The sequence below is a fragment of the Trichosurus vulpecula genome, chromosome 1, assembly GCF_011100635.1.
Source record: "Trichosurus vulpecula isolate mTriVul1 chromosome 1, mTriVul1.pri, whole genome shotgun sequence".
NCBI classification, from domain to species: domain Eukaryota; kingdom Metazoa; phylum Chordata; class Mammalia; order Diprotodontia; family Phalangeridae; genus Trichosurus; species Trichosurus vulpecula.
This window is the reverse complement of record NC_050573.1, coordinates 499472645-499499956: the sequence shown is the minus strand read 5'-3', so window position 1 is coordinate 499499956 and position 27312 is coordinate 499472645. Positions and strand designations below refer to the sequence as shown.

Here is a 27312-nt window from a genome sequence, read left to right as displayed (position 1 = left end):
GGTTAAGAGAGACTGAGATGAGAGAGGCTGGGGATGATTGAGGGGACAGTCTGCTAGAGAAGATGGAAGGGGGCTGGCTCAAGGGGACATATAGAGAGGCTGGCCTTGGCAAGGAGAAGGACCTCCTCATTATCAGAATCTAGAGGAAAGAAGAGAGAGTGAAGGATGATGTCAAGGGGCTTTGAGATGAAGAGGAGGGGAGAAAAGGGAACTCATGGTAAATGGCCTCAATTTTCTCAGTAAATAAGAGGTCCTTAGCTAAGAAGAGGGAGGAGGGGAAAGTGTGGGAGGCTTGAGGAGAGAAGAAACGTTTGGAATATCTTCTGTGGGGAGTGGGATAGGGAATCAATTAAGGAGGAGTAAAAGGATTGCCTGTGCAATTTGCCTGTAGCCTGTGCAAGCGTTATTTCAAGTAGTATCCTGAAATAGAATTGATCGAGGTACCTGGGGAATGGGGGCAGGGCAGCTGTGTTACGCTGATTAGAAGTGCTCGTACAGAAATAAAATATGAATTCGGACTTCCCTTTGGAGTTCCTACAAGTAGTGGTTGTTAATAACATGGAAAAAAAAATCTACTGGTGCCTCCATGGAGAACATAGGGTCAAAAGTGATTGAAAAGTAGTTATGTTTACTTTGGTTTCTGCCTCCTTACTAGTTCTGATAAGATCCTAACATGGGATTTATTTTATAGGCTTTCTACCCCAAATTCCCCAAAAGTCATAAAGACCAGTTCCGCCATTGGAATAATCCAAGCATTCTGTTAAAATGGCTGGAAAAAAGGAACCAAAAGCATAATTCCCTTTGTCTTCTCCACTGCAGTGAGTAAAAATTCCCAGAGACAAAGTTTCCAGTTACTAAAAATCAATTTATTAAGCTCCACCAATACCACAGACCTAATTCTGTGTACCTCTCTAACACCTTGGTCATCGGAGCCTTTAAAATGACCATCATCCACTTCCAAAAATCAGTTGCTACTTCCTAACAGTGCCACCTCTCAACGAACTAAAATTTAAACCACTGCCCTTTAATCCTGTGGTCACTACCCAGTTATAACATCCCCTCCAACATCAGCTATCACTGCTCCCTACTCCAAACACCACAGCCATCTCTAATCCCATACTGAAATCATAGCCTCTCTAACATACTGGGCATTGTCTGTATTACTCCATAACCACTGCCCATGCAGAGATATAATGACACTGGCCACTCCTTGAACACCACAACTCTTACCCCCCAATATGGCAGAACACCCAACATCACAGCCATCTCCAACTTAACCCTGTGGCCATGCCCACCCCTTTCCAAAAAACCTACACAATGGCCATCACTCCACCTCCCCCCCCCCAGCACCATGACCAACATCCCCCAACACCTTGGCAGTCATCCCTCCAATGCCAGTCCAGTACTGCTGCTAATATCGTAACATTTTGTGGGAACGTTAACTAAGCCAGACCAACCCTAAATAGAGATGATAGCAACAAAGATTATTTTGAAGAGGTGTTGAATGTCCTATCTCCAGCCCACACACACACATACATCCCAATATTTCCCTCACCAGTCCACCACAGTGCCTGAAATTTCCACCATTAGTCAATCCTTTGTGTTAAGGCAACGAAGGCTTAAAGTGCACAAAAGTTACCTGGGCTGCTGGGGGTGTAGGGAGGAACACTAGGCCATTAGCAGCCATTAGCACCTTAGCAGGAATTCTCTAACAGAGAAGGAGGCTCTGGGAGGGAGGAACATAAACTGAGTAATTAATCAATCGACCAACAAAACTCAGTGTAGTGAAAAGAGCAGCACTTGCAGTCAGAATCTAACCAGGGTTAGAATCTTGATTCTGACACTTACTTTTCTCATCTGTAAAATGGGGAGAATAATGCTTTACAAGGTTTCTTTGTAAACCCTTAAAGTGTCATAAGCAGGTATTAAGTGTCTACTATTTGCTAGGCACTGGGGATACAAAGATATAACATGAAGACAGTCCCTGAGTTCAAGGCGTTGGGATTTATAGGAGGAAACAACACTCATAGGTATCAATGCATGCAAAATACATACACAAAATAAAAACCAAGTTCGTTTTGGAGGTTGGACACAAGCATCTGTAGATACCAGGAAAGGCTTCCTATACGAAGCAGTATTTGAGCTGAGTTTTGAAGGAAACTAGGAATTCTACAAGGCAAAGGTGAGGAGAGAGTGCATTCCAGGATTGGAGGCCAGACCTATGCAGGCGTAATGAGACCAGAGATGGGATGTTATAGGAGGAACAGCAACAAGCCCTCTTTGGCCAGATTGTAGAGTGTATAAAAGGAGAAATTTTTTATTATTCTATATTATATTGTAAGCATTAAATATTGCGTGCTTACTGTGTACAAGGTCCTCTAAGCACAGTGCCCGTCCCATTGTAATAAACGCTAGTTGACTGATTCTAGGGGACACAGAGACACGTAAGACACAGTTTCTGTCCTGGAAGAATTCAAAGTGTAGTTTAGGAAACAAAATAAACATTTGTACACAATACATGACAGAGAGGATATAAGAAATCCCAAATGAGGAGCACGGACTGTAAACACAAGCAGGGGTTCAAAGCAAGTAAAGATGAGGATAGCCCAGGGAGGTAACCTCAGTCAGCTTCTCCCAAAGTCTGGGATCTCAAAGGGAACACGTGCTCCCTGGGCCCCCGAGACAGCTCTCTCTCTCCATGATGCCTTAGCCTCAGATAAGCAACTGGCTTTGTTCCATTTAATAATAATGATAACTAACCGCACATGTGAAGTAACTTTGTAGCTTTTCAAAGCATTTTCCCATTTGGTGGCTCATTTGTGTCTCACTATAGCCTGGCTAGACGGGCCAGATTTCATCATTCTCAAAGGGAATAAATAAATAAAGGAAATAAATAAATAAGGAAACTGAGGCACGGGGAGATGAATCAACAAAGCTGTGGATGGCAAGTAACTTTCCCTACGACATCAAGGTCTTGTAACCAGCATAATTTAAATAATAAAAATAATAATATTTAATAATAGTTTATATAGTATTTTGGGCAGGTAGGTAGCACAGTGAATGGAGCACAGGGTGTGGAGTCAGGAAGACTTGTCTTCCTAAGTTCAAATCTGACTTCAGACATTTACTAGCTGTGTGACCCTGGGCAAGTCACTTCACCTTGTTTGCCTCAGTTTCCTTATCTGGAAAATGAGCTGGAGAAGGAAATGGCAAACTGCTCCAGCATCTTTACCAAGAAAACCCCAAATGGGGTCACAAAGAATTGGACAAGATTAAAAATGACTGGACGATAACAATAATAACACTTTAAGGTTTGTAAAGCACTCCATATTGTGTCATCTGACCTTTCTGACCACCCTGTAGGTATTACAGGTATGATTCAATGGAAGGATTGGATTCAGAGTCAGTGGTTCTGGGCATGAGGATTTGAGTCCTGCTATTTAATAACTGTAACTTGTAACTTCAACAAGTTCCTAAGCTTATCTAGGCCTCAGTTCCCTCATCCATATGAAGAAATGAAGGGGTTGGATTTCTGGACTTCTAGATCTTTGATCTTTTATAAATGTGGAAGCTGAGGCTCAGAGACTAAATGTAGCCACTGTTAATAAATACAGGAAACAGAATTCTAATTCAGATCTATCAGTCAATAAACATTTATTAAGAGTCTGCTAGGTGCCAGGCACTGCGCTAAGCACTGGATTCTCCTGACTCTAAATATTTCTTAGAGACTTTCCATTCTATCATGCTGTCTCTCAATAGAAGTCAATTGGTCATAACTCTTTCTCTGCCTTCCCAAAGAGCCCAGCTTTTTGGAGTCTTGCTTGCCCTTCTCTGGATTCTGGGGCTTGAGGTTAGAAGGGGTGAGAGGTTGCCATTTCATCCTTCCTGGTCTATGATATCCCACCTTATGAACACACACAGAGCATTCCAGGGGGACCCAAATGAGATGGCAGGCCCTCGTTACTGTTACTTAATTGCAATATTCTTAACTCCCCTGTGCCCCCAGTCAAAAATAAGGCCTGTGACATCTCAATCACGGAGGGTAGTACGCAATGCATACGATATTAGGATTTGCATACACAGACCATTTGGGGCATAGCACTGTCTCCCCATAAAGCATCTCTGACAGACAAGCTACATTGCCTTAATGAGAAGAATGTGGCACCCAGAGCCCTGCCTAATGGGCTTCAGCCCTTATAGGAAGTGGGAGCAGGATGCCTACCACAAACTATCTGCCCTGACCAACCTGATTACTGCTCTATCCCACCAACCTCTTGATTTCAATTAAAGATGTTGGCACCTTCCCCACTCCATCTTTCATCTTCCACCCTTTGTGGCTGGAGTGGCTTGATGCCTGAGGCAATGGGGGCTGTGCCACCCTCTTTTCCCTCAGCTGGGTGGCCTACCTTCTCTTTGTCCAGACTGATGGCACAGTCATCACCCTATCTTTTCAGAGTCCAATATCTAAACCTCAGAATCTCACCTTTCACCTTCTCTGATTCTTGCCCACATGTCAAAGTTCAATACCTCTCCTTTTCTCTCCTCTCCCCTCCTGTTCTCTGCTGTTCCCAACATAACCACCATGATACACAAGACTTTTGTACTAGCTATGAGATCGATGAAAGTCAGTGTGATGTAGCGGACAGAGAGCTGGCCTCTGAGCCAAGATGATCTGAGCTGAAGTCCCACCTCTGACACACACTAGCTATGCGACCCTCAGCAAGTTACTTAACCCTTCACTGTCCTGGGAAGCTCTAGAAGAGAAGCTGCAGAGAAAACATCAAAGTCCACTAATACAGAGGGTGTTCTTCATCTAACAGTTCCTTGTGTTATTGATATCACAGGTCCAGTTCTGATCGCTTTGGGGCACATAAGAAATTGGTGTTCAAGCTCCCAAATGCCTCAGGACAGAGATGGTCAGACCCACATTTTCCTTGTTTCTTTCTGTTTGTGGTCAAACCCTACCTGGGAACCATGTTGCTTTCCCTGGTTCCTTTAAGCTGTGAAATACTGGCAACAACCATAAGGACAAGTTTATCTTACTCCAAAGACAGGAGGTACATAACAGGAGGACCCTGAGTAGGATCATTGCCTCTAGAATTCAGAGCTCAAAGGGCCTTTGATATCATCTAGTCCAACTTGGTCAACTCAATTCAAAGCAACAAATATCTATTAATTGCCTCCAGTGAGCTAGGCAATGTCCTATGTGCTGGAGATATAAACACAAGAGTAAGTATGTGCCAAGGAGATAAGAGGTAAGGAAAATGAGGCCTAGCGTGGGGAAGGGGCAAGACTGGAACTTCAACTCAGAGCCTCTGATGTTGGCCCAGCTCAAGCACCTCCCCTTCCATGCACCTTCCTCTGATCCCTACAGCCAGAAATGATCTCTCTTTCTCCAGAACTGTCTTTTCTTATCACCGCCCATTGCCTTTTTGGGGAGGAAGAGAAAAGAGGTCTAGACCAATGATTTCATTGGTGTAAGGACCTCCTGGTGTGGGAACTCCCTCTATAACACAGATTAGCCACTCCTCCGTCTTAGAGAGAGCCCAGAGTGCTAAGAGGTTCCAACTTGTTCTTAGTCACAAAGTCCGTAGGGGTTCAAGAGGGTGTTTGGATCTAGGTCTTCCTGTCACCAAAGCTGACCCTCCCCATCTGCTATGCTGCTGTGACGCTTCTTTAGTCTTGTATTAGGTTATTTGCTTCCTCTCTGGAAAGTCACTATGATAAACCAGGAAGGCTGTTGGATTTCTGAAGAGCTGGCTTCAATTCCTTATTCTGACATGCAGCTCAAATGATACCTCATCTCAGTGTTTGATAATCAAATGTAGCCTCTGGATCATTATGCTTAGAAGGGACCTCAGAGATTGGCTAGTTCCACTCTCTCATTTTACAGATGGGGAAACTGAGGCCCATAGTGGGACAGTGACAAGTTAGTGTCTGACTCCAGTCCAGCCTAGTCCACCCCACCACAACTGTCTCTAATGCTTACACAGCCCTCCCTACAGAGTTGTTAGGACAATGTTTTGAAAACTGTAAAGGGCTGCATAAGAGCTACATATTATGATGTCATTTTCCTTTACTAGACTGTAACCTCCTTGAGGGCAGGTCTTTTTTACTTTCCTTAATTCTCTCGCTCTCTTCCTTTCTTTCCTACTTTCTCTCTCTTTCCTTCCTCCCTTCCCTCCTTTCTCTCCATCCCCCTAGAACACAGAGCCTTGCACATAATAGTGGCCAATAAATAGTTGTTTAATGAACCAACAAATTAGGATGTGGATCTTGGCCACTATACCTGCCTCCTCTGTACCTCCAGGATGCAGTTTCCTTGTTAGGGCCTTTCAGGCCCTTTCTGGGCTGCAGGTAGAGGTGATGGGCAGGGGCTATTGCCATCAGATTCCATCGAACTTGCTTCCCCTTCGAGATACTTTCGAGGGTACGGCTGCAGAGTGTCTCTACAGAGACAGGAAGCCTGGGTTCAAATCCCACACACTCACTGTGTGATCCTGTATAAGTCACTTAACCTCTATAGGCCCTAAGCAATTTCCTTGGATTTCTCTATGAGGCCATAACCTGGCTGACATTTCTAGTGGTGGAGGAAGCTACCAACACCGAGGAAATCACAGCTCCATAGGGCTGCCTATCAGGCCGTGATGGCTTCGGTTATTCAGAAAACCTTTCTGAGCTGGAGAGCAAGCACACTTAGGGGGTGGATTTGGGGCTGAAAAGCTACTTTGCAAGTTATTTAGACAAGGGGTTCTTAAGCTTTTTTGTGTCGTGGACCCCTTCAGCAATCTGGTGAAACCTATGGATCCCTTCTCAGAATAATCTTTTCAAATAATTAAAAGAAATATTAAATTTCAGTTAGAAGTTGGTGAAAATCATATACATATGTATATGTATATGTACACACACATACATACATATTCACATTCAAGTTCATGGACTCCCTTGAAATCTATTCACAGGTGCCTTGAGAGAGATCCAGTGGCCACAGATTAAGAATCCTTGGTCTAGACAAATCCTTTTTATTTACAGAGAAAGAAACTGAGTCCTACAGAGTCTAAGTGACTTGTCCAAGTAGTAAATGGCAAAGCTGAATTTCAATCCAGGTCCCCCAAACGTTCTTTCCTGTAGAACACATTTCTCTGTCCTCAGGGCCCCAGGCATATGGCTCCACTATGGAGATAGCTTATACATGTATGTTTTGGGGGCGGGAGAGGGGCACACACAAGTATTCCTGAGGGTCCGCCAGGTGCATCCTGGCACCTGCTCTAGGTAGGGGACAGGACAGGTGGAGAAAGAAAAGGGCTGGCTATCAGCTGATAAAAGGCAATCACAGAGCTGAGTGGTTCTATCTCAGCATCTAGAGAAAGATGTTTTTGGTACCAAATGCTGAACTATAACCAGGTCACCAATGCTCCTTTTATCCTCCTGCCCACTGCTGCTGCTGCTGCCCCTCCTGAGGTTCCTAATAGGGAGAGGCCGAGCTGGAGCAATCAAGAGGCCATCACTGGTGGGTGAAGCTAGGCCACAGAGAAGGACTCCAGGTGACAGATGGAGGGGATGGGGAAAGGGAAAGGGGTAGAAATGCTGCCTGCAGCAAGGTTTATTCCTAGGAAATTGCTGTTCCTTCTACCAATGACAAGCCCTTAGCTTCCGAAAAAATTCTGTGACCTATTCCTGTGTCTCTATCCTTCCCCTCTTCATTAATCAAAGGTTCTTAACTCTTTTTTGGTAGCTTGGACCCCTTTGGCAGTCTGGTGAAGCCTATGGACTTCCCTTCTCTGAATGTTTTTTTTTATTTTTATCATTTTTATTTAATATTTTAGTTTTCAACATTGATTTCCACAAGATTTTGAGTTACAAATTTTCTCCCCATTTCTACCCTGCCACCCATTCCAACCGAATGCTTTTAAATTCACAAAATGAATACGTAGCATTACAAAGGAAACCAATCCTATTGAATATTACAGTTATCAAAATATTAAAAATTCCAAGATCCATCCACGGACCTGTTGGAGGTTTCTGGAGCTCACATTATGAGCCTCTGTCCTACATGGTCAGATACTTCATTTCACTTCAGGAATTGTGCCATATGCTCCATAATTCACATAAGAAGATTGCGTTCTTGACCTCCACTCACCAGGACTTGCATTCTTAGCAGTCAGAATGTACTGCACTGAGCCACCCATAATCTCTCCATTAGTGTCCCTTGTGCTCAATGGGTACCTTTGAAAGGCATCTGGCTGGAGTTAGGGGTACAGTCTGTGGTTAGGATTAAAGCCTGGGTCTAGAAGTCAGAACAAAACTAATGGTCCCACATGAGGAGGGAGCCCAAGATCATAGGCCAGGGCTCTAATTGACTCATTGAACCAGTGAGAGACACTACTTCCTACCAACTTCCTGCCTTTTTCTGTCTGACGTTTTTCTGTCTGTCCTCAAGCTGCATAGAGCCCCTCAACCTTTGTGGCCACAGTCAAAGCTCTTTCTTCCTCTCCTCTCCCCATCCCCTAGAAGGCAGTCTGTCTGAGACCATAGCTTAAAGAGAAACCAAAGTAGGTATCTCTCATGTTGTAGTGAAAAGAGCACCAGGCAGGAAATGAGGATTCCTGGGGCCGGGAGACTCATCCACTCTTCCACTAGTAATACCAAACCCTTGTAGATAGTGCTATAAGGTTTGCTTTACAAACACGATCACATTTTGTCCTCACAATAGCCCTGTGAGGTACTATAGGCATTAACCCCACTTTATAGAGGAGGAAATAGACTCATAGGAGCAGAAATGATTTGCCTAATGATACAATCAGTAAGTGCTGGAGTCAAGATTCAAACTCATGGTTTCCCCGACATCAGGTCTAATGTTCCTTCTACAACAGACAGCCTTCCACTCGTGTGATCTTAGTCAAGTCATACTCTCTAGGGCTCTGGTTCTTAAATGACCCAAACTACCATAAGTATTAGGGGTTCTAACACACGGATGGAAAGCCTTCTCTCATTGGTGCTACTGAGATGTGGTGGGATAAAACCCATGATTAGAATATGGTTTCAGATAGGTAAAGCTTATTCAAAAGAAACAAGATGGGTGTGAGTGTGGGAGAACGGCATTAGGAGTAACATTGTAAATTAAGAAGTTGTACTGAGCTGATGAATTCTAGAACCTGAATACGGAAGCTTTCGGGTGAACATCAAAGGAGGGAGAAAAAACAGAAGGGATGTCATCAGTGACATATACTACAAAGCACCTGGGCAGAAAGAAGACGCAGAGGAATTTGGAAAGCAGACCATGAGCCCAGCACAGAGGAGGCATGCTATAGTAGTGATATGGAACTTCAATTATCCAGCCATCTGCTGGAGCTCTCTCTCAGCCAAAAGCAGAGCAGCTAATAAGTTTTTGACTTGTCTTAATGATAATTTCATCCTTCAAAAGAGGGAGAAAACAACAAGGGGAAATTTTACATTGGCTCTGATTTCTACGAATAGAGAGGAGGAACTGGCTGCTGGGGTGTGGAGGTTGGGAATCTTGGGGGAAAGTGACCACTCCCTCCTAGACTTTATGATAAAAAGGAGGAAGCCCTGATTCCACTTTTCTTAAGAAGCCTCTCCTGATCCAATGTTCTCATAGCATCTTCCTTCTGTTGATTACCCCAGTTTATCCCGTACATGTCTTATTTGCATGCAGCAGTTTGCTGCGTCATTATCCTCATTAGATTGTGAGCTCCCGGAGAACCAGTGCTATCTTCAGTTGGCTTTTGGATCCCTGGTGCCTAGCAAGGTGCCTGGCATATAGCAGGCTCTTAACCTAGATTTTTGGAAAGCAAATTTCAAAGGACTTAGAGGAAGAATAGGCAGAATCTCATGGACAAAAAATTCTACCAAATAAGTGCAGGAGGGAAGACGAACTCTCCAGAAGGATTTTGAAGACACAGAAGGAAACAATTCCAGTGAGGAGGAAAACCAAGAATTGTTTGAAGAGGCCTATGTGGATGCACAGGGAACTCGGTGATCAACTTAGTTAAAAGAAAAAGACATACACAAGATAGAAGCAAGAATAAATAATGTCACAAAAGCATAAGATGGTGTCACTGTCCCGTAAAAATAGTGCCAAGTGCTAAAGTTCTAAATGAGCTGAGGCTGGCGAGGATAGCTAAAGACAACCGAAACGGGGTAGTTTGGTTGGTTGTCTTTTTTGCTCTTTTGAGGAAAAGAGGAAGTTCAGAGAAGGGATAGGACTACAGCAGGAAAGGAAAGAAAGGGAAAGGAGTATGCATTTATATAGTGCCTACTATGTGCCTGGCACTGTGCTAAGAGCGTGACAAATACTCTCCTTTGAGCCTTATAACAACCCTGCAAGGTGGGAGCCATTATTATTGTTGTCATTTTACAGCTAAGAAAACTGAGGCAGGCTGAGATTAAGTGATTTGCCCAGTGTCACACAGCTAGTGAGTGTCTGAGGCTAGATTTGAACTCAGGTCTTCCTGACTCCAGATTTAGAGGTGGAACAGATGATGATAACTGTCAACAGAAAGAAAACAGAGTTGATCGAATCTGATTTTGCTTGTTTTCTCTGCCAAGGAGAATGACCTTTGTACTGGAAATGACAGAACAAAATAGCTAACTGGGAGTTGGTAACCCCAGAGAAATAAGGAAGAGTACATCTGGTTGCTGTTGGTGAATTCGAGTCATCTGGCAGAAATGAGCTACACTCTTGGATACCGAAGAACCCGCTAGAACTTATCGGCTCCCGCGGTTTAAATTATAATCTCTGTGCAGGGGATTCCCATATTTATATACCCAGCTCTCATTTTTCTCCTGAGCTCCAGTCCTGAGTTACCAAACATCTACTTGCTGTTACAAACTGGATGTCCTGTAGGTAGCCCAAATTCAACATGTACAGAACAGAACTCATCTTTATCTTCCAAAGCCACCTTTCTTCTAAACTTTCCTCTTCCTGTTAAGGGCATTGCATTCTCATTCTTCCAGTCACCCTGGTAATAACCTCAGAGTCATCTTCAATTCACCACTCTCCCTCACTCTACCTCTCCAGACATGGCCAACTAGTTGCCAAGTCTTATCTCCACAACACCTCCTATATCAAGTGACTTAGCTTCACTCATTTAGCCATTGTCCTAACACCTCTAGTACCCCAATCCTGGACCTTTGCAAAAGCCTTCAAATTGGTTTCCATGCTCTAGTCTCTGTCCTCTCTAATCCAACCCCCAACCACAGAGTTGGGCAGTGACAGACTGAGTGTGTAAGTCTGACCTTGCCATTCCCTAGTTCAAAAAAACCAAAACAACCCAGTGGCTCCCTAATACCCCTAGGATGAAATACAGAGTTCTCTGCCTTCATAATCTGGCTCCAGCTTCTCTTTCCAGGCTAAATGCACATTATCCCTGCTCATGTATTCTACCTCCCCCCTCCCCGCCCCACCCAGACAAACTGGCCCTACTTGATATTCCCTGTATATGACATTTCATCTTTGATCATCATGCCTTTTCAAAGGCTGTCCCCCATGCCTGGAATATACACTTTCTTTACCTCTACCTCTTAGAATTCCTAGTTTCCTTCAAAATCATCTCAAATGCCATGTCCTACATAATGCCTCTCGTGAGCTCCATGGCTGCTAATACCTGCCCTAACAAAATAACTTATGTCTCTTGTATGTATACTATGTATTCTGATATGTGTACATGTTATCTGCTCCATAGACTATAAACTCCTTAAGGTCAAGGACTATTTCATTTGTCTTTGCATCTCCAATGATTTGCACATAGTAGGTGCTTAATACTGCTCATTGCCTGATTGATGGAATTACAAGCCATGATCAGGGATGCTTGAAGGATAACAGAAAAAAGGGAGAGGCACTGCTAGCCCAGGAAAGGGCAAATGTCCCAATTTTCCAAAAAGGGAAGAGAACTGAGTCTATGAGCGGTATACATTAATAAGCTTGAATTCAATCCCTGGTAAAGTTCTAGGTCAGATAATTTTAAAATGGCCGATGAACATCTACAAAAGGAAGTGGTCATTATAAAAAGTCAGCATATCTCCATGAAGACCAGTTCAAGCCTGTCTAACCTTCTGTCCTTTTTTGACAGGCTGACTAAACTAATATATCAGGACATTGCTATAGACACAGTTTACCTAGATTTTAGCAAAGCTTTAGAGAAAGTATTTCATATTGTGGAAAAGATGTAGGGATGTGGATTAGATGATAATACAATTAGATGGATTTAGAACTGGCTGAACAGCCAGACTTAGAGGGTAGTCATTAATGGCTCAACATTGATTTGGCAGGTCTCTCCAGTGAGTCCCCTAGGGATCTGTGCTTGGCTATTTAACATTTTTCCCCCAATGACTTGTATGATGGCACAGATAGCAAGCTCATCAAGTTTACAGATGACAGAGAACTTAGAGGGATAGCTATCACACTATACGACAGAGTAAAGATCGCCAAAGATCTTTATCGGCTGGAGCCTGGATCTAATACGGTGCAATTCAATAGTGATAAATGTCAAGTCTGACATGGGTTCAAAAAATGAAAACCTCACAAAAACAGGACGGGGTAGGATTGGTTAAAATTTGTCCGAAAAAAGATCTGTAGGTCTTAGTGGGCCGCAAGCTTAACATGAGCGAGCAGTGTCATGTGGCAGACAAAAAAGCCAACATGATCTTGGGCTGCATTAAGAGTGGCCCAGCTTCTACATGTAGGGAAGTGACAGTCCTATATTTAGTTCCGTCAGACAGTCCGTGGAATATGGTGTGCCACAGTTTAAGGATAAGCTGGAGAACATCCAGCTTGGTTGTCCTCAAGCAAGATGATATGGGCCTTAAGTTCATGTCACATAGGGATTAGCTGAAGGAACTGGGAGTGATGAGCCTGGAAAAGAATGCTTAAAAGGCCAGCATAAAGAACAGGGATTACACTTGCTCTGTTTCTCCTCAAAGAGAAGCACCAAGAGCAATGGGTGGAAGTGGTAAAGAGGCACACTTAGACTTGATCTCGGGGGGAAAATGATTAAAGCCAACCCAAAGTGACAGAGGAGATTCAAGAGGTGGTGGGTTACCTCTCTTCACACTGAGGCTGGAGGACCACCAATTACGGATGTTTTAGTGAGAATTCCTTGTGAGTATGGGTTGGAAGAGATGGTTGCGGAGCTCCTTCCCTTTGATTCTATGTTACTTTCTATGGCTTTTGGGATGAAAAGAGCTCTAGACGAGGCAAGGCTTCATGAACTATAACTCTACCACAGCAAGGAGGACTTGGATAAATCACCTTCTCTTTCTGAGACTCAGTGTCCTCCTCTGTAACTTAAGGATCATAAAGTTTGACTTGATGACTATTTACAAGGATCTTTTGAGTTAGTGAATGTGAAAGGCTTTGAGAAGCATGTAAAAGCATTTGCTGGTGTGAGAGATTGTTTAGCAATGAAACAAATGGCATTTTCTGGCTGAATAAAGGAAAGAATTCCTGTAACCTGCTTTAGACTTGTGAGGCAATGTGGCAAATAAAATAATCCACCTTAATGTTTATAAAAAGCAACAACAACAAAACAACCCAAAACATATTAGGTGGGTTGTGTAGACCAGTGGACAGAATCTGGGCCAGAGAACTGTTTTCAAAATCCCAGCTCCTCTACTTACTACCATGTTACCTTAAACAAGTTTTTTAACTTGTTTGAGTCTGTTTCCTCATCTGTACAGTAAGGAAAATAGTAGCTGCAATGCCTAAGTCATGGGGTTCTTAGGAGGCTCAAATAAAATAATGTATATAAAATGTTTTGCTAGCTGTAAAGCAAATATTTTTATACAGAAATGTCCTAGGTATATGTGGAACCTGTATCGGCTTGCATGGCCATCTTGGGGGGAGGAGGGAGGAGAGCGAGGGAGAGAAAATTTGGAACTCAAAAACTTGTGGAACTGAGTGTTGTAAACTAAAAATAAAAAAGAAATTAAAAAAAAAGAAATGCCTTAGGACAGGGTGGGGAACCTTCGGCCTCGAGGTCACACATGGCCCTCTAGGTCCTCAAGTGTGGCCCTTTGATCGAATCCAAACAAATTCTGTGAAGTTTGGATTCAGTCAAAGGGCAGCATTTGAGGACCTAGAGGGCCACGTGTGACGTCAAGGCTGCAGTTTCCCCACCCCTGTCCTATGATGTCTAGGCATTTGGGGGAGGGGCACTGGGGAAATGGAGCCCCTGCCCTCAATTGGTCCACAGTCTAATTGGGAAGACACGGATCATACAGAAAACAATTAGGGGACAATAAAAGCCATTATAAAATTGGTGTTAGATTGGATATAATCAGAGATCAAAATGTGGGGCAAAATAAAAATTCACATTTCTACAGCATTTGAAGGTTTATAGAGGCTTTAATCACAACAACCCTATAAAGTACACAGAGCAGGAATTATTATCCTCATCTTAGAGAAGAGAAAACTGAAGCTCAAGGAGCTGAGATTCCAGTGCGGTCTCCTGACTCCAGTTCCACTCTTCTCTCCTCTATGCCACATGATCTCTCTGTAGCAGTTCAGAGCAGAGGAAGAGGGCCGAGGGGCTGCAATGTTCAGAGCCAGTTTCACAGATGACCTCATCCCAGAAGGGCAGGCAGAGGGAGGATATGTGGAGAGGAGCAGGTAAGACGTATCAGTCTGAGGAAGAAGATGGAGGTGGGAGGACGAGGGAGGGGAGGATGTGCAATAAACAGGGAGGAAACTGGCTTGTGGTGGGGCCCTACTGGGGAGAAAGGGAGGTAAGGTGACCTTTGCCTCATCCCCATCTGCCAACTTGACAGCTGGCTGGGGGATTCCCTCCTGTGAACTCTCAACTCCACTAGTTTTGGGACTGCCAGGGATCTCTGAGGCTGGGAATAGGACTGATCTCTGGAAAGATCTCTGTCCTTGGAGAACGGGGGTCAATGAACAGAGGGTTCTAGGCCATACCAACACTCTTATTCACTGCCAGCTGCAGGCATCTTAGACTGTCATCAACTCCATTTGGGGAGAGATCATATCTTAATTTTCTTTATGCCTCCCTAAGTGTCTAACAAAGCTGTGCACAGAGTAGGTGCTTAATAAATGATCAATATATTGTGCTGTATTTAATTGTATGTGTATAAGCTACATCAGATTGTTTACAGTCTCAGTGAGGGATAGAATGCTTTAACATGTAATTGGGGAAAAAATTCAAATAAATGATCAGTGAATTGAATGAATCCTTTGGAGGGTCAGAGAAGTCCCTATACCTTCCTGTTCAGGGAGAAACTGGGGTGATATGGAAGAGACAAGGACACACTCAACCCAGCTAGAAAGGTTTCCACTATGGGGAAACCAAGAAAGCCAGAAAATTCTGATGTTGCAAACTGAACTCTTTTCTGGACCTGAACTCAGAAAAGTCAAGAACTGTTGGTACTTTCAAACTAGGGCTGCCTAACCTTCATTCAAGACCTTTCCCATACCCAATCAGCCAGGTTCTTAACCTGGGGAGTGTGAATTTGTTTTAAAAAAATATTTTGATAACCATTTCAACTAATCTTATGTATTTTAATTTTATGTAATTAAAAACATTTATTCTGAGAAAGGGTCCATCAAACAAAGGGGTCATAACACAAAAAAAGGTTAAGAATCCCTGAGCTAGAAGGAACATCATCCCATACTTCTTTCTATTACTGAAATATCACCATATCTCAGATGGAAAGGGGCAATCATCCAAAGGATGGGTCCTTTGACAGCAGGGATGAGAGTAGGGCAGGAAAGGGAGGTTGCTCTGGATCTTGGTTCGTGAAGCCCTCCCTGGAATATCCTCCCTTTTCCTCTCAGCCAATCTTCTGAGCTTGGCTCAAGTCTCCCCTCCTGCATGAGGCCTTCCTTGATTTATTGAAGCTCATTCTGACTTCCCATAACCCTTTGACACCTTCAATCTCTCCACCCACTCAGTACTTTGCCAGGCCATCACCAGGGCTTTGGCTACATTCTCCTCTCTTCTCTATCTCCACTCCTTAGGGAACCAGTTCAATTCTAGACCATCTTCTCTCTGCTCCCAATTTCTTTACTCTCTGATTTTATTTCCTTCATTCCTTGACAAACCTCAACACTATCACCGTCTTCCTCCATTGTCCCTACTCACATGCTGCTGAACAGAGCTTGAAGAGATCTCCTAACAATGCCGACTGGTTCCACACAAATATATGCTCTCTAGTCTCACATGGGCCCTTTTGCTCCCCGCTAATTAATTTTCTATCCCATCCTCCCCAGAAACTGGTCCGAACCTCCTTTTCTTTCCTGAAGCATCCAACAACACTCTTACTCTTAGATGAGCCCCATGCCTTCTCAGTAAAATTGAGGCTCTCCTCTTCTTCTCCTTATCTGACAATTTCTCCTCCCCATCTTATCCCCTTGACAATATCCTCCACCATTTCATGTTTTACTCCCTATCAAAATTAACACTTCCACTTGTACCCTTGATCCCATCTTACCCTACCTTCTCCAGAAGATTGACCCTACTACCATCATCGACTTTCCCTCTAATCTTCAGTCCCTTCCCTGCCTACTGGTTCCTTCTCTACTGCCTACAAAAATGCCCAACTCTCCCCACATTAAAAAAAAAACTCTCGTTAGATCCCTACTCTCATCTCATGTCTCTCCTTTTCTCTGCCAAATTCTAAAAAAGCCACCTACTTTGGGCACCTCTACTGGCTTTCCTCTTAGTCTCAGAAACTCTCTGCTCTCTAGCTTTCATCATTCAGCTAATGCTGTTTTCTCCAAAATCACAAATAATTTTTTAACTCCCAAATCCAATGGCCTCTTCTCCATCCTTAATCTCCTTGACCTTTCTCTGTAACTTTTGATGCTGTTGATCACTCTCTCCTCCTGGATACTTTTTTCTCCTTTAAGTGTTCATGACATTGCTTGCTCTCTTCTGCTCTCCTCCTACCTGACTATTCCTTTTCAGTTTCCCTTGGTAATTCACCATCCATGTGATGCTATCAAACTGTCTTCCAGTCTTCCTGGTCTACATCTTACCACTGGACCCAGATGGCTCCAGAGAAGAAAGTGGGGCTGGTGACTTAGCACAGTCCTCCCTCACTTAAACCCAATTCACTTGCATGTCACAGCATGGCCTGAGGTCATGGTCCTTTTCCAGAACGAAGGACAGACAACAACCACCACCACCCAACTGTAGAGGTACCCCACAGTTTTGTCTTGGGCCCTCCTTTTTTTTCTTTATATAGTCTCATTCGGTGACCTAACTAGCTCCAATAGGTTTAATCACCATTCCTAGGCAGATGACTTCCAGACCTATCACAGAATGTTCCCCAAATCTTAGTGCTATATTAAGCCTTAACAGCTTAATAATAAGCTTTAATAGCATTTCAAACACCCTGAATATCCAGCCCTAGACGCTCTCCTGAGCTCCAGTATCATATCACAACAGCTGAGTAGATATTTCAGACTGGATGTCCTCAAACTCAGCATGTACAAAACAGAACTCATTATCTTTTCCCCCAAACTCACCCTTCTTCCAAATTTCCCTGTTATCATCAGGAGCACCATCATCTATACTGGACACCCCAATACCATCCTTGATGCTCACACACATTCCCACACACCCCACATATTCAATCATTTGCCAAATCTTGATGCTTCTTTCTTGACAACATCACTCTAATATGTCCCCTCTTCTCTGCTAACACTCCACCTTGGTTCCGGTCCTCATCCAGGTCTCTCATAGACTATGGAAGTAGTCTCCTGTCTGGCCTCCCTACCACAAGCCTCTCTTCACTCCATCTCACTTCCCTACAGCTGCCAGAGTGGAAACCTCTCTAAAATGCAGGCCTGATCGTGTCAACAAACTGCAGATGCTCCCCTTGTCTTGAGGCTGGAATATAAACTCTGGTATTTAATGTTCCTTACAACCTGACCCCTTCCTACCTTTCCAGTCTTCTAATACATTTCTCTCCTTGGACTTTGTGATCCAGCCAAACTAGACAAGTTGGTATTCCAACACAAGACACTAGAGCTCCCACCTCCATACCATTGCACCCCATCCCTAGAATATACTGCCTGCTGATCTCCACCTCTTAGAATCTCTGATTTCCTTTCTTTTATTAATTTATTTTTTATTTTTCCCCAATTTCCTTTAAGACTCAGCTCAAGTGCTTCCTTCTAGACTCTTCCCTAGAAACCTTTTCTGATCTTCTCTCATGTTAGTCCCTCTGTCCCATAACCACCTTGTATTTATTTTTAACGAATTATGTATATACTTTTATGTATACACACTGTCTCTTCCACTTGAATATGAGCTACTTGAAGGAACAGTTCGACTGTTTACTTTGTGTCTCCAGCACCTTGAACACAGTAAGCAATTAAATACCGACTGACGGAGTGACTGGCTCTATTGCTCCCAGGGCCTTAAGTCCTACCCTTACTTCATGGAACAACTTAGAGAGGCCCACCTCCTCCATGAAGCCTTCCTTTCCTCTCCAGCCACACCACACAATCCAGACAGAAAAGGGCTGGGTCTTGGGCTGCTCCTCATCCCCCACAGCAGAGTCTAACCCAGTTGCACAAAGTTGGCACTCAATGCACACTCAGTGATTGGAAGTGAAGAACCAAACATACCCTTTCAGTGAAAGTAAACAGAAGGGATCCTGAGACAGGAACTGATTGTTAGTGCAAGGCTTTTGGAGAGCTGGCCTTTGAATGCATGCATGCATGTGTACAACTATGCATGTGGGTCTATATTCTTGCATGTATGGTACATGTATGCTACTGAGGTACATGTATGCATGATACATGCACATAGCCAGGAACTGATGTAGGGGTGAGGAATGCATTCTCTCATTGGTGGTCCAGAGACCTGCAGGCCCTGAGCCTTGACCCCTGTGCTCTTCTGCTGGTTCCCCGTCTCCCCCCCCCCCCCCCGGGATTAGAGGGGGAATGGCAGGCCCCGGAAGTCGGCTAGGGAGCAGGGCACCAGGCTGGCAGAAACCAGGAGAGGATGGCTGTCCCCTGGGCCGAGCTATGCCCCACCAAACTGTTTTTGTCCCAGGGAAAAATATTCCTGGTGGTGCTTCTGATATGGTAGGAAGGTAGATAACAAGCAGAAACCCTGCATTCGGGCTTCCTCATCACGTGGTGCTGTGAGCCATAGAGAGCGTCTCAGCTGGGAGAGGTGGGGAAATGATGGCCAGAGGCACCCCCCTTACCCCCCCACCCCCCGCCACCACCCTCTGTTGAGAACTCCCGAATACTGCCATTCCCCCTCCCTCCCCCTGCTCCCCCTCTCCCACCCTGATAACGTGTCATTAGGGCCTCCACAGCTCCCAGGGCAGTAGCAATGAATGCAGGAACATACCTCCTCGCCTCAGATGGGCGTTTGCTCTTCCCCTCCTCGGCTGTGATTGATTAAAGGATCAGGGACATCTGAGAGCCTGGCCGTGGCGGGAGCCGCCACTGCGACTCCCTTTGGACTTGAAGAGCTTCCTTGCCTGCTGCTTGCTGCTGCCGTGGGCTGTCAGGCAGCTTTTAATCAAGGTTTGCTTATATCTGCAAAGGCCTTTCCCACAGGGAGGGAGAGAGGGGGAAAAAAGGTGGGGGAGGGGAGGGGAGGGGAGGGGAAGGGGGGAGGAAGGAGGAGGAGGAAAGGAGGAGAGGGGGAGAATGCATTAATATTTCAACTACCCTCTGTGCTTATCTCTTCCCCTCCTCCCTCCCTGCTGCCCACCCCTGCTCCTTTATTAGGGAGAGGGTCACCACTGGGGAGGGACGGAATGAAGGGCAGATCGCTGGGTCAATAGGCCTCCCAACACCCGCTATGCTAGTGCCCATCCTCCAACTTTCCAGCTGGGAAGGCAAAGGGGAGATTATCCAGCCAGGACAGGGAACACGTGACAGCTAATTCATTTCAGTAAGCATTTATTAAGTACCTACTAAGTGCCAGGCACTGTGGTAGTACCTGCCCTCAAGGAGATCGTTTTCTACTGAGTCACCGTCAAAACTGAGATGCATGTGTCAACAAGAACCACCGGGGGAGGGACAGAGAGGGTTACAGGAATGAGGAAGACAGTGATTGGGTTTTGCTTGTTTCTGGAAGGGGGAACCCATGGAAAAAATAGCATGGTCAATGGGGAGAGAATTGGGATGCTAGGGGAAGACTGTGTGAAGGAAGTACCCTCATTCATCTCTCCCTCAAAATGAGCTCCAGCAGCTGTACCCCAGCATCCCATGCACCTCCCATGGGCCTGAGAAGGTGAAAGCAGAGGTGGAAGGATGCCACATTAGAGTCATAGGAGGAGGGAAGGGCTGAGCAAAATGGAGGATGGGGATAGAGAGGACATATTTAGAACAGGGGAGTCTGCAGAGAGCCCGAGGATTAAATAACCTGGGTTATGGAACCCGAGAGGACTAGCCAGACACCCTGATCTCCCCCTCTCTGCTCCAGCCAAGCCCATCTCTTTAGTGTCCTCCTGGCACAGCAGAGATGATGTGCTGGAGAGTGGTGGACTTGTAGCTGGGAACATCTAAGTGGGAACCCCAGTTTAGAAGCTCAATAGCAGTGTGATCCCTGACAAGTCACTCAACTTTCCTGAACCCCAATTTCTCATCTGTAAAACAGAAAGAATAAAGGTACCTATCTCACATGTTTAGATAATGTGTAAACACTTTGTAAACCTTCCAGCCTGACATAAAGGTAAGCTGTTATTATTGTGCCCTACTTATTCCCACCTCCACACCCTTGCTCCCTCCCCAATGCCCTTCCCTTCAATCTATGCTACAAATCCAAATCTTTCCCATCATTCAAGGTCTGGCTTCAGTCCCCCGTCTTGTGTGCAGTCTTCCCAATGCTCTCTAACTCACAGAGATCTTTTCCTCTTCTGATTAGACAGACCTGTCCTGCATTGTTCTGAAATTGTTTCATGTCTTTCAGTCTTGTCTCTCCAACCAGGATGAATCCCTCTAAGATCAAGGACTGTCTCTAAGCCCAAAGCTCCTTCAACTTTCCCTGATTTTGGTTGAGGGCCCCACTATTCTTCCAGTCCCAGAGATTCACAGTATAGGAGTCATCCTTCACTGTTCCTTCTCACTCACCCTCCAAGTCCAATCACTCGCCAATTCGTGTCTATTATACCTCCTCAATATCCCACATCTGTCCACTTCTCCCTGCTTGGATCACAACCACTCCAGTTCAGGCCCTAATCATCTCTTGCCTAGACTACTGCAATCCTTTCCTAATTGGTCTCCCCTACACTCCCTTCTCTCTCCCCTTTCCAAACCACACTCCCCAAAGCAACCAAACGGATAGTTCTAGGATGAAAGTCCGACTCCGTTTCTCCCTTGCTCAAGCTACAATAGTCCCCATGGCCATCAGGATAAAATTCCAATTCCTCGGGTATTTAAGACCCTTCACAATCTGGCTCCAGATTGTCTTTCCAAGTTTACTTGCCCATTATTCGTCCTGGTGAGCTCTACTCTGCAGACACACTGGCTGACTTACTGCTCCCCATACTTGACATTCGATCTCCCAGTTCCCCTTTTCATGCTCATGCTTGGAATACTCTTCCTCCTTATCTCCTTCTCCTGGAACCCTGTGTCTGCCTTCAAGGCTCAAGTGAAACCTTCTTCAAAAGGTCTTTCCTCACTTCCCCAGTTTTTAGTGCCCTGAAATGAGATCACTTTGTATATATTTTGTACAAATTCTTTATTTTCTTAGCTGTAAACGTGGCTAGCACAGTGCTTGGCACAAAGTAGCAGTTCAATAAATATATGTTAAGGACACAGAGACCCTCAATACAGATGTTGCACTAAATTCATTCATTCATTCATGCCTATGCCAGAGTACCAACCTGGGCGCTATGAGAGATACGAAGACACTGGACTACTCTTAAGGAGTTTATAATCTAATCAGTCAATAAAATATAAGGTAGTATGCTATAACTGCCAGAGATCTAATGCAAAGCTAGGTCTGAGGGCATTCAAAGGAGGGAGATATCACATCTATTTGAGGAAAACAATAGGAATCATAGATCAAGGAAGGTATTATGGAGGAGGCGGCATTTGAGCTGAAAGAAAGGACATTCAAGAAATTTAATCAGGGCAGGATCTCTAACAGGAAGTGCTGGGGGATTTTCAGTCCCTTCCCCCTGAAGGAGACCAAAGTAAGGACACAAGCAAGGGCGTGCCTAAATGTATGGGGACAAAGTCTGGTGCCATTCCCCCTTCTTTACAAAATATACAAGTATTACACTGAATTTGGAAGTAGAATACCTAGGTTCAAATCTCTTGGTCTTCCACCTACTACTGACTAGGCCAGGGGTGGGAAACCTGCAGCCTCAAGGCCATGTGCGGCCCTCTAGGTCCTCAAGTTCGGCCCTTGACTGAATCCAAACTTCACAGAACAGATCCCCTTAATAAAAGACCTGTTCTGTGAAGTTTGGATTCAGTCGAAGGGCCGAACTTGAGGACCTAGAAGGTCACACGTGGCCTCAAGGCTGAAGGTTCCCCACCCCTGGATGAGGCCAGGGTAAATTCATCTATAAAATCATGGAGATGGACAAGATGACTTCTAAGGTTCCTTCCAAATGTAATCTGTAGCTTCCATGGCAACATGGCACCCATATGGGGAGAGGAAGGATTAATGATAGAAAAGGAATAAGCACTTATATAGCACCAACTACGTGACAGGCACTGTGCTAAGTGCTTTTTGACAAATCTTATTTCATTTAAACCTCAATTAATCCACATTTAACAGTGGAGGAAACTGAGGCAGAGGTTAACTGGCTTGCCCAGGGTCACACAGCTAGTAAGTATCTGGGGCTGGATTTAAACTCAGGTCTTTCCAACTCTAAGTCCAGTGCTCTATCCACTGGGCCACCAGGTACCTCAGGGGAGGCGAGTCAAAGGGGTGTTATTTTCCTGGTATTCTGCAGTTTTTGCTAGGGATCTGTCCTAGTCTTGCCTCACACAGCAGAACCACTTTTAATCATCCTAATGCATTTTAGCCTGCAGACAAATCATGGGGCAGGAGTAGGGAGCCTTGGCATGTTGTCAGCTTCCTTTCAGCATCCCACAAGTTTTCCTGTACACTTGTCCCACCCCCACCCCCCATGCACATCCAGGTGCTCTGTGCCCTCAGGTCCAGGGATTTTACGGAGGTCCACCTGAGAGCAGGTGTAATGGCCCCTTCTCCACATCTTCTCTACCCACTTTTTCTGCAAAAACAAAACATAAAAAAAATCTCTCCATCCTGAGTTCCATCTTTTCAAAGATGCTACACTCTGGCTAGGGCTAATTTGATGAGCTAAGAAAGGCAGAATGGGGGTTAGGAACCCTAGATTCTATAGTTACATCTCTGCCACTAATATGCCATTGGGGTAAATTCTCCTTTTCCTGGATGAGCCTCAGAGTTCCCTTTATAAAATGAAAGGGTTAAGCTAGATATTTCTAAAGTCTCTAACAGATCTGAAATTTTGTGGTTCTAATTCAAGTAAAGAGCCAACCATGATAAAAGGCATGCTAGCAAACATTTCTATTTTAACAGGGGCCTTCGATGCCCTAACCCAAAGAAGCATCTCTAATGGCAGAATTTCAGGAACTATGTCAGACTGGTGCAGTAGCTATCTTTGGTTAGGGGCCTTTCATTATCACGTAGGTGGCCACTAACTACACTATACTTAATGCCAGCTCTCCCTGGCCACATATAAAAAGCCCATCCAGAACAGTCTATGTGGTAGGTGACAGCAGAAACCTGGGCCTCTGGGCCTAAGCTTCCTTGTTACTGCTCCCGACACCTATTCTTTCATTTCTGTACAGCTGGGCAGGGTAATACTCTGGCACCCAAGCGAACACCTCTCTTCTTCCCCCCTTGCTTGAACTGAAATCGGTGGTCTTGGATTCATTTTCCTCATCTATAAAACTAGCAGGCTGGACTAGATGGCTGCTAAGACCCCTTCTAACTCTCATTTGTGAGCCTTTGAAATGAATTTGGTTTATAAGGGTTTGCTTTTGGTGTTTCCCAACAGCCCTGGAGATAACTCCAGATGCCCTAGGGTATTGATTAACCAGGACTGCAGGTCAATGATAGTTAGACATCTGCTCTCTTAGGATGGTGACTGTATTTGGTCTGTTCTGTGCCAAGCAGGCTATGGGCACCCATTCATTTGTTCATTCATTCATTCAACAAACATTTGCTAAACACCTACTACCTACTGGGCCTATGAAGAACTCTGGGCTTGGCACTGTGGGGCAGAGATAAGAAAACAAGCACTAGATACAAAACCCTGCAATACCCAGCCCTGCCCAAAAGAAGTAAGCAGCAAACACTATTTGGATAAAGCAGGAGATTCAGTTTGACAATTCAAATTGAGAAACATTTATTTAATGCCTATGGTATAAAGAGGCACAGAGCTTACAGTCTAATATGATACAAACAGAGAATGATAATACACAGTACCAGTACTTTACATGGCAAGGATATTCCAAAGGAACAGAACAAAGTACTCTGTGAAGTAGGGAGGGGGCAGGGGGAGAGTGAATTGGGGAAGGCTTCTTGGAGGAAATGGCATTTGAGATGGCCTTTAAATGATAAGTAGGAATATAGCGGTGAAGACAGGGAGGGTATCACAGGCATAGGAAACTTGAGTGAAGGCAGGAAAGCCCAGGTCATGTTCAGGGGGCAAAGTATAGACCAGGGAAGGTATCTGAGCTGAGCCTTAAAGAATGAGCAAGGTTTTGACAGGTAGACATGCTGGGGGAAGGCTTTGCAGGAAGAGTCAGTAAAGCATTAGGTAGGCTTAGGGGATGGCTTCTGACCTGCTTAGTACCCATGAATAGAAATGTGACATAACGGCTGGCAAGGTAAGAAAGAACTAGACTGCAGTAACAGCTAACATTTGTAATTTGCAAAGGGTTTTACCTCTCCCTTGGTCTTCACAACAACCCTGTGAGGTGGAGCCTATTATTTTCCTCATTTTACATTTGAAGAAACTGAGGCTGAGAGAAATGAAGTGATTTGTTCAGGATTGCTCAACTAGTAAGAGTCTGAAGTAGCATTTGAACTCAGCTCTTCCTGACTCCAAGTCTAGGGCTCTATCTGCTAAACCACCTGGCTGTGATGGGTCTTAAATGCAAGACCAAGGAGTCTGGATTGTATCTAGTAGCTGGAAGGGAAGGAATTGCTTTGAAAAAGTCTGGAAAGGTATTTTTGGGGAGGGGTACAGCAGAAGGAAGGTGATATTGTCAACTCTTTTCAATAAGGAAGATTAATCTGGCAGCGGTGTGAAGGATGGTTTAGAGACCAGGAGAGCAGTGAGGCAGTTATTACAGCAGTAAGGTGGAAGGGGGTAAATGCCAGAAGACTGGACAGAAGGGGGACAGATCTGAGAAACATAAGGGAGGTGGGATCAATAATGTTCAGTTCACAATGATGACTGCACCCCAAATTCAGAACTAGTGGGAAACAAAGGCAAGTGCAAGATCTTGGGGCCATCCTTCCAGGGCCATCTTCTTTTCTCTCTCTCTCTCTCTCTCCAACCTCAAGGGAGGCTGCATTCCTTCCTTCCTTCATACAACAAGCATTTCATAACCATCTACTTTGTGCTAGGTACTGCACTAGGTAATGAGGGTGCCAGTATAAAAATGAAACACTTCCTGCCCTCGAGGAGGTCACATTCTATTGGGTGGAAAGACCACTTACACGGATAAGTAATAAGTAAATACAAAAGAAAGGATAAGGATACGGACTCCTGCACCTGCAATTTTAGTGCCACAGAGAATTCTTGAATGAGGAACATCCCTCTACCAATACAGGCCGGAACTTTAGAGTTTTGGAATTGCTTTCAGCACTAAGAGGATGGTAAGTGCCTTGCCTAGGGTCATAGAGCCTGTATGTGTTAGAGTCAGGACTTGGACCCAGGCTGATTTAGGCAGCCAAGTGGTCCAGTAGACCTGGAGGAAGAAAGACTCCAGTTCATAATCCTTCCTGAGACACTAGCTCTTACCCAGGGCAAGCCACTTAATTTTCATCTGCCTCAGTTTCTTCATCCGTAAAAATGGGATTGATGATAGCACCTACCTCCCAGGGTTGGCTTGAGGACAAAATAAGACATTTTTAAAGTGCTTTGCAAACCTTAAAGTACTATATAAATAAAATGCTAGCTACTACTATTATTTCCTGATTGTGAGAACAGCTCTCTATCCACTGAGCCACAAAAATACATACAAAATAAACACAAAATGCTTTTTTTGGAGGGATATTCAGGAAAGAACTCTTATAAAAGGTGGCTGTAGACATATATCTAGCCACTTATGTCTGTAGAGATCTGGTGGTGATGGGGGCAGGGGTTGGAGGGGAGGGATGTCAAGGAGAAGAGGGGAAGATTCTGGGCAACAGGTCCCTGGGATTCCCTTTGGTCCTGGATGGGGTAGTTTCTGGTTGACTAGTCTTCAAGTTCATTGGGCCTGATCTAAATATAATGGTAAATCAACTGAGGAACAGCTGAAAATATTGTGATATATGATTAAAATGGACCATTATTGTGCTATAAGAAATGACGACGATGGGTTCGGAAGAAAAACTGAGAAGACTTATATGAACTGATGCAAAGTGAAGTGGGCAGAACCAGGAGAACACCATATATAGTAAGAGCCATATTGTACAATGATCAGCTGAGAATGACTTAGCTATTCTCAGCAATACAATGATTCAAGACAATTCCAAAGGACTTATGATGAAAATATTATCCTTCTGCAGAGAGAGAACTGACGGAGTTTGAGTTCAGATTGAAACATAATTTTTTCGCTTACTTTTTTTTCCCCTAGCAACATTGCTAATATGGAAATAAACACAGATACAAAAATAAAATAAATATGGTGGTAACTGGTTTCACCTTGAAGGCACAAGCCTCCAAACATGAGCCTCACGGACTGGGGAAAGTCTAAGGAGAGATAGTGCCTACTGTGAAATATGATTGGAAGGAGCCTTTCAGCTTTTGCAGCTCAAAAATCCGGCAATCACTGGCCTGCCTTGGGCCAAGGACCATCAAATTCCACAGTTAGAGAGGCACTCCTCTGAGTTAAAGTTAAACATCCCTATTAAAATGCAGGGACCCTATCTTAAGTCATTATGAGTCATTAACACCTTAGAGGGGATTAGTTGACAAAAATCTGCCTCAGACAGTGTGTGTGGGGGAGTGGGGTGGGTTGAGCAAATCTGCATAGTGAAGAAAGAAGAGGGAAAGGCCCTGAATGTCAGGAGGGACTATAAAGTCTTCATCTTGGGACCAAAGATGTGGAAAGGTAAAAAAGGTAGGTGATTTGGCACC

General features: G+C 44.5%; 1 protein-coding gene across 1 annotated transcript in view; it reads right to left on the bottom strand.

The window, feature by feature from the left end:
• The window catches only part of RAI1 (retinoic acid induced 1), a 170958-nt gene that overhangs the window by 74658 nt on the left and 68988 nt on the right, over window positions 1-27312 (bottom strand). The window contains exon 2 of the mRNA XM_036741377.1: window positions 19350-19540. The gene's annotated coding sequence lies outside the window, so the exon portion shown is untranslated. The remainder of the gene's footprint in view (window positions 1-19349; window positions 19541-27312) is intronic.